This window comes from Solanum dulcamara, chromosome 12, assembly GCF_947179165.1.
Source record: "Solanum dulcamara chromosome 12, daSolDulc1.2, whole genome shotgun sequence".
In the NCBI taxonomy this organism is placed as follows: domain Eukaryota; kingdom Viridiplantae; phylum Streptophyta; class Magnoliopsida; order Solanales; family Solanaceae; genus Solanum; species Solanum dulcamara.
In genome coordinates, this window is record NC_077248.1 from 15,149,393 (window position 1) to 15,164,455 (window position 15,063).

Sequence of the window (15,063 nt, forward strand, 5' to 3'; positions counted from 1 at the left end):
TGAATTCCACCAGTTGAAGACTTCCAAATGCTAATATTCCCTCCCCTTTTCTTCTCAAGTCGAAAGCAGCCTTTTTCGAGGGTTTTGTAGAAACCTTGCCTTTAACTTACACTTTGGAGAAGTGGAGGAAATAAGAAATTCGCGACTTAAGTTCTGTTCTAGACCTCCCGCTCTGGCGGCTCCGCTGAGGCGAGACCATCCCACTCTAGCAGGATGGTGGGTCCTAGTCGAGTAATATTCTTGCCTTTTCTTCTAATCTTAACTAACGACGATTCGGGTTGTTACACTTATAGGTTCGAATTTTTAATGTACCTAGATATTTTTATTTCTTAAATTAATGTATAATACCTTTATTTCAATATTATAATACATTACATTTGAATTGTATTTTCGATATGAATAGATTTATCATGATACATTTCTATTTATGTATCTTGTTTAAATTGATAAGTACTATATTTCTACTAGATAAATTAAACAAATAATTGATGTCCATAAAATGTTAGAGTTGAGATAGATACATTACTGTGTGATAGTCTCTATGAATCAGATAGATTTATTATAAACTCGAATTTATATATCATGCCTAAAAATTAGTGCATGATACATTACTATTTATGTATATTATTTTGTTTGAGAAATACTATATTTTTATAAAAGATACATTATAAATATAATTGTTGCCATTAGCATTTTTATGTGTGATACATAACATAGTGATGAGTTGATATGTATATGATACATGTAATAAAGTTTGAATACTGTTGAAATTGATATATATTATATATTATGTAAATATCAATTAATTTGACATCCAGTACTTTAACTACAGAACATTAGGGTTTTATGTATCAAGTGTATTTATTGGATAATGTGCACAAACACATAATCTTCTAATTTGAATAAATTTGAACATAAATTAAATACTGAAGATACATAACAACAACTAATACATGGTAAATTATATAATTTGTAATAATTATACATAAGATAAATAATTAAATGCACGCGACACACATATTTAGATATGAAAATAGACCAGAACTCATATGTATCAGAAAAAGATTAACAACAAAAAATCAAAAAAAAAGAAGCAAATCAACTAGTTGCTCTATCAATGTTGTGTCATATACATAACTAAGAATATGATATAAAATGATATTGTTATTAAAACATTAGTGTTTATGTATCAACAATTATATTTGATAATGTCTACAGATACATAATCTTCTAGTTGAATAATTTTGGGTGTATGTATCTGGTAGTAAAAGATAACGAAATTTGTAACAGTATGTATCAAATACATAACTATGAACATGATATATACTAATTCGTGTTTCAATAAATTAAGGTTATATATTAAAACTAATATTTGAACACGATACATTGTGCATGATGAAAATATAATGTATCACAATGTTAAAACGAATGCATTATACATTAATTTTAGAAAGAAAAACAACTAAATACATTAAAAATCTGAACCTATATATATCATAAAAAGATGAAAAATAAAAAATTGAAAAAACTCAACTATCTGATGTCTGAAAGCAAAAATATAAATGATGACAAAATCCTTTTACAATTTCTTCTTTGCTCAGTATCAACTCTCATAGCTTTTTTTCACTTTCAACAATGGCGCTGTCCATGGATGTCGACTTAAAGTACCTACTGGATCCACTAGCAACTCGACTTTTTCCCTCCTTTTTTGGGTGTTTTTTCCGCAGTTGATTTTGAAATCGAAGATGCATCCTTTTTTGACTATTTGGGTAATCACAATACTAAAAAATAGAGCATCATCCATATGTATCATAAATTTGTAGATGAAAAGGATAAAAAAATTAAAAATTGATAACCAATAACTGGAAAGAAAAAAATGGCTGAAGAAGAAAGTTTGTTACGATATGTGATAGATTAGGGAGGATAAATTTTTAATTTGAATTGTTTGAAATTGTTACCATTTTGTGAGAGATTGATATTAATTTGTTTTGCGTGATTTGTGGAACTGACATTTAATTTTACCTTTAATTTTCTCTTTAAGTTCGATAGTCAAGTTCTGTAATGTATCAACATTTATGTATTTAGATGACTGTTATGTATCCAGATGACACAAATTTGAAGGAATTTTCGTAAATTGGTAAAGATAGGGATAGAATATAATTAGCTCCTTACACTATATGATTCCTAAAAATTATACTTAAAATAACCTAAAAATTACCCACCAAACTTAACCCAATTGTTGTGCATCTTTCAAAACCATGAATACACATTCCTTTGAATTTTTCATTATTCAAATTACTTAATTGAAAAGGACAATATACTTTATAAGATCCACAGTTACATCAGATTGATAACAAAAAGTATGACAAAAAATTATAACTCGCTCATTGTATACCATAATTTTAGCGACGTGTATTTCACAAGTTTAGATTAATTATTTGATATTGTTTTTAAGATGTTATAAGTAAACACATCAAAAGTATTCCTTCATTTTAAAATAATTTAAAGGTTGATTCAAAATAATTGAAGTTTTACAAAACTAACAAGGTATCTATTAAAATATATCTCATATTTTTTGCACCAATCAATATGTATAGTTTTTAAAAAATATGGGATTTATTATTTGTATACACTATATAGCTGAAATGTGCATACATATTAGTGTATATCAGTATAACACTATAATGATCCAGAAGTTCATTTTTGGAATTTTTCGTAAAATGGTCGTTTTAACCCCCCCCCCTCCTTTTTAGTTGTCCCGAGTTATTTCTGATTAGTATCGAGTGTTGGTTTTGAGAAAATTCTGTGAAAAATTGAATTTTAAAATTTTTGAGTTTTCATAAGCTTTAAGTGTTCAAAAGTGGTATTTAGGGTCAACCGGACCTATGAGTCTAAGAACAGAATTTCATCTCCAACAGCTTCAGAATGTGAAAATTGGTCAAGGAGAGTTTACGAAATCAGAATTGGAGCTGTAACGAAGGTTTAAGGTCTTGAGTTGGAAATTTGATGAATTTTAGGGCAAGATTTGACTTTGGTCAATTTCTGGAGTTTCGATGCTCGGAATGGGACCTAAAATTTCCCAAAGTCAGGATTTTATCACATTTTCACATTTTTTGAACCCTAAAAGCTCGGCTTAGGTGATTTTGAAGAGGGTAGTCGCGAATCTTGGGGTGGAAAGTATTTTTGACTTCAATCTTTCAATACCCAGTAGTTTTAACGTGATTTTCACTTCGAATTCATGATTTTAGAGCTTCAAAATTGGGGGTTTCACCAAGAACATATGATTTTTAAAATTGGTGTTGAGGGTTGATTTCAACTCCAAATTCAAATTAGATTTCAAAATTAATTTTGATTTAAAAATTCCTGGATTTTCTATTCGTTTTCGAAATTGGATTTTTTGGGTATTTTGTGTCAAATTCGGTCCAGTTTTCAAAAATGATGATTCGGGTATCATTAGACTCGTGTTCTTATTGGAATTTATTATTTGAATGGATTAGTTTGATTTGAAATGTCGGCATAAGGGTAAAGCTCTGATTCCGAAGTAGTTCGGGGTTTATTCGAGGAAAGTGAATTTCTAAACCTTTATTTAAACTTGTAGAATCATATGTTCTTGCTTTGCATGTTGGTGAGAAATGGTGATGGGAATTGTGGACTAAATGGAGAATTGAAATAAATTAAGGGTAACGAATGGGGTATTAAAAGAGGATTTGATGAATTCTATCATTATGTGTGATATGATTGATGATATTTATATATTTGAGATAGCGTTCCCTGTTTATATTGAAATGAATTATGTATGAATATGAATTTCATTGTACATTGCTATACCTGTGATCAAGTCTGCATTGTGCTAATTCTATGGCACAACTGAAATGATATACTTGAGAAAGAAATGAGAATTAGGAGTCGGACCACATGCTCTGTGGCAGTACTTATGATGAATATGGATCGGGCCACATGCTCCATGGTAGATATTACAAGAGGGGTCAAGTCACATGCTCTATGATAGGTTATATGGACAGATATGTCCTCCATGAGTTCCGACTGAAATTCAGTGGATGTGAACTAGTAGGACAAATATGTATCATAGTATATGATACTGTATTGCATTATATTGCACTTCTTGATTATTTGTATATTTGTACTTGCCCTATGAATGTTGTGGACTATTTTACCCCTGATATTCCTCTAATCTGTATTATGGATTGTGGTGATTTGATCGAGACTTGAGTTGTACTGTTGTTAAGATATATGAACATTGTGCTATTAGAACTGTTAGACTGGGCTAATTTCTGTGCAAGTTGTAGTATAAGGATTGGATGGTGTGATAGGAGTGCATATATTTTACTAGCTTAGCATAGTCTTAGTTGTTCGCTTGTGGTGTACTTTGTCGGTGGTACTCACCCTTGCTATCTACACTTGTGTAGGTTCTGAGTCTTGAATAGTGACCCAGTTCCTTTATCTTTATCCGAGGCTTTCTGAGGTGATCTGAGAGGTAAGTATTGATATCGGTCATCTTTGTTATTCCTTTTTACTTTACTTTGTTCTATTTGAGTGACAAAGATTGAGACTTGCATTTATTTCAGTATCTTGTATTTAGAGGCTTGTACATGTGACAACCAGTCCGTGGGGAATTTTTGGTAGTTGACTAAGATTTTCTGCCATTGCCTTTATAATTACCTATATTTAAATTGTTTCTGCTTTTATTTCCGTATTTTGTTGGGTTTAGGAACACTTATCTGGTGGGACTGCATAAGTCCCATCACACTGTCACGACCCAAGCCTAGGTCCTAGACGTGACATGGCGAATGAGGAACCCGAAAGTACCTCAAACAAGCCTCTTAGCATTCTTTTAGCCTTTCATAGGTAATTATAATAAATAGACAAGCGGAAATCATAATAATAAATCTTCAACTTACATATGTCCAACAATACCTCTAACTATTAGATTTAATGGGGCTAAGACAAGTTCCTAGCTCACCCTCAATCATAATAGAAGAAATGCCATAATAAAATATCTTAACATATCATAAGCTAGAAAGACAAAGGAGTATTGTTCCCGGAACATGGGAACTCACCAAAAGTAGTCTTCAATGGAATATCAACTAGCCACGTGGAGGAGAACGAGGAGGAGCACCGATCCCTACATGGTGATATCATGTAGGCAAAAGAGTATGCGTTAGTACTTTGAATGTACTAAGTATGTAAGGATGCATGAACATTGAGAAAATATTATAACATTTATGTAATATGGAACATAATGTAATACATGCATAATAAATCATATGGATATCCTTTAAAACATTCATTTTGTGGGAAGCTAACCATAACCGACATTTAAGACCATGCAAGCTATTACATGGAATCCAACATAACCCCCTACGTTGGCCGGGGAGACTACTTGCCAGGTAGAACTCCGTCAACTTCATTCATTTCTTTAACTTTAACTTTAAGGGCTATTTATGGATCCATTAGCCTAAGCCTACAAGGGCTCCTATGTTGGCACATAGTTAATGAGACAAGGGGTTGCTACTAGGATTCCCTTACCGAATCCCACCTCAATGCCTCATTCGGTGCTAAGTCAATCCCACAGAATAGTTTAATACTTCAAAATATTCATAGCATATAACTTGAGAATTCAAACATCATATTCGGTAGAATAGCTCATTAAAACATTTGATAATTCAAATATGCAAGAATTTTCCTTATTGCATAAAGAATCCATGATTCATATCATTTCATCATTCTTTCATTTCATAAGACTCCCTTTTTGATCATAGATATTACTTTCATAAATATTTATTTGGAGTCAAAGCTTTCAAGTCAAACTTTATTAAAAACATAGTAAAACTAGGTGGGTTCAAATCACTTCAACTTGCAAATATGTATGTAAATAAATATACATAAATACTTTGAAATCCATTAATTAAAAATCATGCTTTAAACAACTCACCATGAATTTCAAGAACCTTTAAATAGATAAATAAAAGAATTACTTGTAAACCATCAATTCATACATATGAAATTATGTTGCATCAAAATAGAGCAATAATCATTAGTTTAACCATGATTCATATTATTAAGTAAAATTAAGAATTACCATAAGAAAATATTACTTGAAATCAAGAGACTTAATTGAAAGAGTTTTTGGACTACATGGGTGGAAGAACCCATGGATAAATACCCACATAACTTAGAGTAGAACATAAAGAAAATAAACATAATTTATCATATAATCAAAATAATTTAGGCATGAGAGTGGAAGGAATACTCTCATTGAAACCTTACATACCTGGAAACCGAAGCTTTAGTTAGTACCGGAAGACTTAATGACCACTCTTGAGTCCTAGCTTTTCTCCTTGCCGGAACGTTTTGTGTACTACCCGGAATATATGAATTACCGGAATAATATTTCTTCACTACTAAGAACTAAAACTATATTTGAGAATGTGTAAAGAAGTGTATAGAGAGAAGATTTGCTTGAGAAAGCTTGATGAATAAAATGAGGAAATAAGGTGGGTATTTATAGGTGGGAAAGAGGACCTAACAATAAATAAAATAATTATAAATAAAAATCTGAAAATTTAGTGGAATATATTGATGTCATGGATGATGTTAAATGGAGGACAATTTATGTCATGAGTGATGTCAAATGTATCTAGATCTTTCTATGGTAGGTGAAATGAGTTATCTTTGACAGAATACTCGTTTTGGGAGCTACGTTTGAATAAGATAAATTCCTTATTAGGATTTAGTGTCTTCATAAGAATTGTAGATATGGAAGTCTAGTTTCATATCATTCAAGAATCAACCAATTTGGATAAACCTACAGTGAGATATGATTTTTCTTCTATAAACACTCATTTCCGTCACAGCATCCTACCTTACAAAGATTAATTTATTTGACCTACTTAACCTCCGAATCTTAAAATATGGTCTTCATAAAGGTTGTAGGTAATGATCTTGTGGTTACTCAGAAATTTGAATCACTCAATTTGGATATTCCTATGAAAAGTTATGACCAAAATACAGAGGCTGTATCATGTTTAGGCAAAAATTGAAACATCGTATACAACGTTTTTAGGGGATGTTACATTATCTCCCCCTTGGGAACATTCGTCCTCGAATGAGAAAAGACTTAGTTTGAGTAGAGTAGAGTGTTAACAAACAACCTATCATTAATGCAACAATGTAATTTAAAATATCATTTAAAATATATTTCATAATTTTGCAAGCATATGACAAGAAAAGTTGAGATGTAAGGATTTCAAGTAATTGAGCAAGGACAACTTAATACCTTAGGTTTGGGTAGAGGGGAAAAGATGAGGGTATCTCTTAATCATATCCGCTTCCGCTTCCCATGTTGCACTTTCTATTTGTTGATTCCTCCAAAGGACTTTAACAGATGCAATTTCTTTGTTCCTCAATCTCTTAACTTGCCGGTCCAAAATTTCCACAGGAACTTCTTCATAGGTCAAGTTTTCTTCAATATTCACTACTACCATAGGTACAATGGAACTAGAATCACCCATATGTTTTTTCAACATAGACACGTGAAACACCGGATGAACCATGGCCATTTCCAATGGTAATTCCAACTCATATGCAACCTTACCAACACGTCTCACGATTCTATAAGGCCCTACATATCTAGGGCTCAATTTCCCTTTCTTACCAAATCGAACCACACCTTTCATGGGTGAAACCTTCAGATACACCCAATCATCCACATTAAACTCAAGATCCCTTCTTCTAGTGTCAGAATAGGACTTTTGACGACTTTGAGCCGTCTTTAACCTTTCTCTAATGATCTTCACCTTCTCTAAAGCATCAAGTACCAAATCGGGGCCCAACAAGGTTATCTCACCTACTTCGAACCAACCAACCGGTGATCTACATCGTCTCCCATACAAAGCCTCAAATGGTGCCATCTCAATACTTGAGTGGTAACTATTATTATAGGCAAACTCGATGAGAGGTAGATGATCATCCCAATTCCCTTTAAACTCCAACACACAAGCCCTTAACATATCCTCTAGTGTTTGAATCGTCCTTTCGGCTTGCCCATCCGTTTGAGGATGGAATGCTGTGCTCAACTTTACCTTAGTACCGAGGCCTTTGTGAAATGATCTCCAGAAGTGAGAAGTGAATTGGGTACCACGATCCGAAATAATGGATAATGGCACACCATGCAACTTCACCAACTCCCGAATATACAACTTGACATAGTCTTCGGCACTATAGGAAGTTTTAACCGGTAAGAAGTGAGCTGACTTAGTCATTCTATCAATAATTACCCAAATCGAGTCATGACGTTTCCGGGTATGAGGCAAACCCACTACAAAATCCATATTCACATTTTCCCATTTCCAAGTTGGGATTTCAATGTCTTGGGCTAGGCCACCCGGTCTTTGATGTTCGGCCTTCACTTGTTGACAATTTGTACATTCGGACACAAACCTTGCTATGTCCTTCTTCATACCACCCCACCAATACAACTCTTTTAAGTCTCGGTACATTTTTGTTGAACCGGGATGAATGGAGTATCTAGAATTATGAACCTCCATCAAGATCAAACTCCTTAGGCCATCAACATCTGGAACACATATCCGACCTTGATAGTATAGAACCCCATCTCCCCCTTGGGAAAAGACTTCTATCTTCTTTTCCTTTACCAACTTCTTTAACTCGATAAACTTTGGGTCAAGATCTTGCTTTGATTTAACATCCACCACCAAAGAGGATTCAGAACTATTTTGAACAACCATACCCCCATCATTAGTACTACCCAACTTCACCCCTAATCTAGCCAATCAGTGAACATCTTTCACCAACTCCCTCTTCCTTTCATCCACATGGGCCACACTCCCCATAGATATTCTACTAAGTGCATCGGCAACCACATTGGCTTTACCCGGATGATAGTGCACACTCATGTCATAGTCCTTAAGGAGTTCTAGCCACCTCCTTTTCCTTAGATTAAGGTCCTTTTGGGTAAACACATATTGAAGACTCTTATGATCAGTATAGACATCCACAGGCACCCCATAGAGGTAATGCCTCCAAATCTTCAGAGCAAAAACAACAGCCGCCAATTCAAGGTCATGGGTAGGGTAGTTGCGCTCATGCACCTTTAATTGCCTAGAAGCATAGGCTATTACCTTGCCTTTTTGCATTAAGACACAACCTAAACCAATCTTTGAAGCATCACAATAAATTACAAACCCTTCTAATCCTTCTGGGAGAGTCAAAATAGGAGCAGAGGTAAGTCGATCTTTTAAGGTCTGGAAACTCTTCTCACACTCATCTGTCCATATGAATTTGGATTTCTTTTGGGTCAATTTTGTCATAGGAGATGAGATGGAAGAAAAGCCTTTGACGAACCGTCTATAGTACCCGGCTAGACCTAAGAAGCTCCTAATGTCTGAAGGAGATAATGGTCTAGGCCAATTTTTGACTGCCTCTATTTTCTTAGGATCAACCTTGATTCCATCACCGGACACTACGTGACCAAGAAATGCTACCTCCTTTAACCAAAATTCACACTTACTAAATTTTGCAAATAATTGTTTATCCCTCAATGTTTGAAGCACAACTCTTAAGTGATTTTTATGTTCTTCCTCACTCCGAGAGTAAATTAAAATATCATCGATGAAGACTACTACAAAGGTATCAAGGTAAGGTTTGAACACCCTATTCATCAAGTCCATAAACACCGCCGGTGCATTCGTCAACCCAAAACTCATCACCACAAACTTATAGTGACCATACCTTGTTCGGAAGGCTGTTTTGGGAATGTCACACTCCCTTACCCGTAGTTGGTGGTAGCCGGACCGAAGGTCGATCTTGGAGAAGTGACTTGCCCCTTGTAATTGATCAAACAAGTCATCTATTCTAGGGAGTGGGTACTTGTTCTTAATGGTCATCTTATTTAATTGCCGATAGTCTATGCACATTCGAAGTGACCCATCCTTCTTTCTTACAAATAGAACGGGAGCACCCCATGGCGAAATACTTGGTCTTATGAACCCCTTCTCTAACAAGTCCTTTAATTGTTCCTTCAGCTCTTTCAATTCTGCTGGGGCCATGCGGTAAGGAGGAATAGAGATAGGTTGGGTATCAGGGAGGAGATCGATACCAAAATCAACTTCCCTTTCGGGAAGGACACCAGGAAGGTCATCGGGAAATACATCGGGGAATTCATTGACTATAGGAACTGACTCAAGAAAAGGACTTTTGGAGTTGACATCCCTAACCCTCACAATGTGGTAAATACATCCCTTAGAAATCATTTTGCGGGCCTTAAGATAAGAAATAAACTGACCCTTCACCACCGAATCATGACCCTGCTATTCAATAACAGGCTCATTTGGAAATTGGAATTTGACTCGACGATTCCTACAATCTATGGAAGCATAAGATGCATGTAACCAATCCATCCCAAGAATGACATCAAAATCTATCATGTCAAGCTCAATGAGATCACAAGGAATAACTTTATGCAAGACAGACACAAGGCAACCCCTATAGACCTTTCTAGCAATAACTGACTCACCAACGGGGGTAGACACCAAATAGGGCTCTAATAACATTTCAGGTAAAACATCAAATCTATTAGCAAGGAATGGAGTAACAAAAGATAAATTTGCACCCGGATCTAATAGTGCATACACATCAAAAGAAAAGACCTTTAACATACCGGTAATGACATTAGGTGCATCCTCAACCTCTTGTTTTCCATGCAAGGCATAAAAGCGGTTGGTGCGTTGGACACCTCCTTGGACTTGTTGACCATGAGCAATTTGTCCTTGAGTCCTACCACCACCATCTCTACAATCCTTAGCATGGTGGCCCAGCTTGCCACACTTAAAGCATGCATTGGAGCCGGCTAAGCATTCCCCTTTGTGAGTCCTTCCACACTTCTTGCAAGTGGGGAAAGTTTGAGTAGCAACATTCTCTCTTGGAATCATTGGTTTACCACTCTTGTCCTTGTTGAACTTTGGAGGAGGAGTATTGGTGGAACCTTATCCCACAAATCGTTGCCCACCTTGGCCTTTGCCATTGTTTCCATGATCGGACCTTTGAGGGTTAAACCCTCCACCATCCACTCTAGCCTTTTTGAACCCCCTTGATCTCTCTCTAAGCTTCTCTTCTTCAATTTGTTCTGCGTAAGTCATTAACCGAGAGATATCCATCTCCTTGATCAACATGGCCGTTTTGCACTCCTTGGACACCAAGCTTGAGACACCGGAAATAAACTTGCTCATTCTAGCTCTTGGCTCGGAGACCATGAAGGGAGCATACTTTGACAACTTAGTGAATTTGAGAGCATACTCCCTCACGCTCATACTTCCTTGACGGAGGTTGATAAACTCTTGGATTTTGGCCTCCCTTAGCTCCAATGGGAAGAAGCGGTCTAGGAAGGCACCTTTGAACTCTTCCCATCCTATCGACCCTATTTGTTCATCCCTCTCAACAATCCATTGTTCGTACCACACTCGAGCCACACCTTTGAGTTGATAGGCCACTAGCTCGGCCTTCTCATTTGGTGGCACACCCATGATAGCCACAATCCGGTACACCTCATTAATGAACTCCATAGGGTCCTCATCTAGTTTAGAACCATCGAACTCGGGTGGATTCATCCTTTGGAAATCCCGAATCCTAGAGGCTACATTTTGCATTTGGGGAGGAGGAACACCTAGATTCCCTTAGTTAGCTACGACTTGGGCTAACAAAGTAATAACACTGCGAAACTCGACATGGGTTACCCCGTCCTCATGATATTGGGCATTAGGAATCGGAGAAGTTTGGTCCTCATCGTCAACCCTTGCTCTTCGAGGTGGCCTTCCACGAGTCATTATCTAGAGAACACAAAATGGGTCGTTAGTTAAAGGAAAGCTTAGGACACTCTAAGGCACGACATGAATTTGAAAGAAGTGAAAATTTTCCTAAACGTCTCATAGTCTCTTATTCATAATTGTGGCGCGCTTCACAACCATGAACAAGAACCTATTCGACGCGGTATGTTGGACTTCTAAGGATCATTCAAAACCTCGGGCTCTGATACCAAGTTTGTCACGACCCAAGCCTAGGTCCTAGACGTGACATGGCGAATGAGGAACCCAAAAGTACCTCAAACAAGCCTCTTAGCATTCTTTTAGCCTTTCATAGGTAATGATAATAAATAGACAAGCGGAAATTATAATAATAAATCTTCAACTTACATATGTCCAACAATACCTCTAACTATTAGATTTAATGGGGCTAAGACAAGTTCCTAGCTCACCCTCAATCATAATAGAAGAAATGCCATAATAAAATATCTTAACATATCATAAGCTAGAAAGACAAAGGAGTATTGTTCCCGGAACATGGGAACTCACCAAAAGTAGTCTTCAATGGAATATCAACTAGTCACGTGGAGGAGAACGAGGAGGAGCACCGATCCCTACATGGTGATATCATGTAGGCAAAAGAGTATGCGTTAGTACTTTGAATGTACTAAGTATGTAAGGATGCATGAACATTGAGAAAATATTATAACATTTATGTAATATGGAACATAATGTAATACATGCATAATAAATCATATGGATATCCTTTAAAACATTCATTTTGTGGGAAGCTAACCATAACCGACATTTAAGACCATGCAAGCTATTACATGGAATCTAACATAACCCCCTACGTTGGCCGGGGAGACTACTTGCCAGGTAGAACTCCGTCAACTTCATTCATTTCTTTAACTTTAACTTTAAGGGCTATTTATGGATCCATTAGCCTAAGCCTACAAGGGCTCCTATGTTGGCACATAGTTAATGAGACAAGGGGTTGCTACTAGGATTCCCTTACCGAATCCCACCTCAATGCCTCATTCGGTGCTAAGTCAATCCCACAGAATAGTTTAATACTTCAAAATATTCATAGCATATAATTTGAGAATTCAAACATCATATTCGGTAGAATAGCTCATTAAAACATTTGATAATTCAAATATGCAAGAATTTTCCTTATTGCATAAAGAATCCATGATTCATATCATTTCATCATTCTTTCATTTCATAAGACTCCCTTTTTGATCATAGATATTACTTTCATAAATATTTATTTGGAGTCAAAGCTTTCAAGTCAAACTTTATTAAAAACATAGTAAAACTAGGTGGGTTCAAATCACTTCAACTTGCAAATATGTATGTAAATAAATATACATAAATACTTTGAAATCCATTAATTAAAAATCATGCTTTAAACAACTCACCATGAATTTCAAGAACCTTTAAATAGATAAATAAAAGAATTACTTGTAAACCATCAATTCATACATATGAAATTATGTTGCATCAAAATAGAGCAATAATCATTAGTTTAACCATGATTCATATTATTAAGTAAAATTAAGAATTACCATAAGAAAATATTACTTGAAATCAAGAGACTTAATTGAAAGAGTTTTTGGACTACATGGGTGGAAGAACCCATGGATAAATACCCACATAACTTAGAGTAGAACATAAAGAAAATAAACATAATTTATCATATAATCAAAATAATTTAGGCATGAGAGTGGAAGGAATACTCTCATTGAAACCTTACATACCTGGAAACCGAAGCTTTAGTTAGTACCGGAAGACTTAATGACCACTCTTGAGTCCTAGCTTTTCTCCTTGCCGGAACGTTTTGTGTACTACCCGGAATATATGAATTACCGGAATAATATTTCTTCACTACTAAGAACTAAAACTATATTTGAGAATGTGTAAAGAAGTGTATAGAGAGAAGATTTGCTTGAGAAAGCTTGATGAATAAAATGAGGAAATAAGGTGGGTATTTATAGGTGGGAAAGAGGACCTAACAATAAATAAAATAATTATAAATAAAAATCTGAAAATTTAGTGGAATATATTGATGTCATGGATGATGTTAAATGGAGGACAATTTATGTCATGAGTGATGTCAAATGTATCTAGATCTTTCTATGATAGGTGAAATGAGTTATCTTTGACAGAATACTCGTTTTGGGAGCTACGTTTGAATAAGATAAATTCCTTATTAGGATTTAGTGTCTTCATAAGAATTGTAGATATGGAAGTCTAGTTTCATATCATTCAAGAATCAACCAATTTGGATAAACCTACAGTGAGATATGATTTTTCTTCTATAAACACTCATTTCCGTCACAGCATCCTACCTTACAAAGATTAATTTATTTGACCTACTTAACCTCCGAATCTTAAAATATGGTCTTCATAAAGGTTGTAGGTAATGATCTTGTGGTTACTCAGAAATTTGAATCACTCAATTTGGATATTCCTATGAAAAGTTATGACCAAAATACAGAGGCTGTATCATGTTTAGGCAAAAATTGAAACATCGTATACAACGTTTTTAGGGGATGTTACATTATCTCCCCCTTGGGAACATTCGTCCTCGAATGAGAAAAGACTTAGTTTGAGTAGAGTAGAGTGTTAACAAACAACCTATCATTAATGCAACAATGTAATTTAAAATATCATTTAAAATATATTTCATAATTTTGCAAGCATATGACAAGAAAAGTTGAGATGTAAGGATTTCAAGTAATTGAGCAAGGACAACTTAATACCTTAGGTTTGGGTAGAGGGGAAAAGATGAGGGTATCTCTTAATCATATCCGCTTCCGCTTCCCATGTTGCACTTTCTATTTGTTGATTCCTCCAAAGGACTTTAACAGATGCAATTTCTTTGTTCCTCAATCTCTTAACTTGCCGGTCCAAAATTTCCACAGGAACTTCTTCATAGGTCAAGTTTTCTTCAATATTCACTACTACCATAGGTACAATGGAACTAGAATCACCCATATGTTTTTTCAACATAGACACGTGAAACACCGGATGAACCATGGCCATTTCCAATGGTAATTCCAACTCATATGCAACCTTACCAACACGTCTCACGATTCTATAAGGCCCTACATATCTAGGGCTCAATTTCCCTTTCTTACCAAATCGAACCACACCTTTCATGGGTGAAACCTTCAGATACACCCAATCATCCACATTAAACTCAAGATCCCTTCTTCTA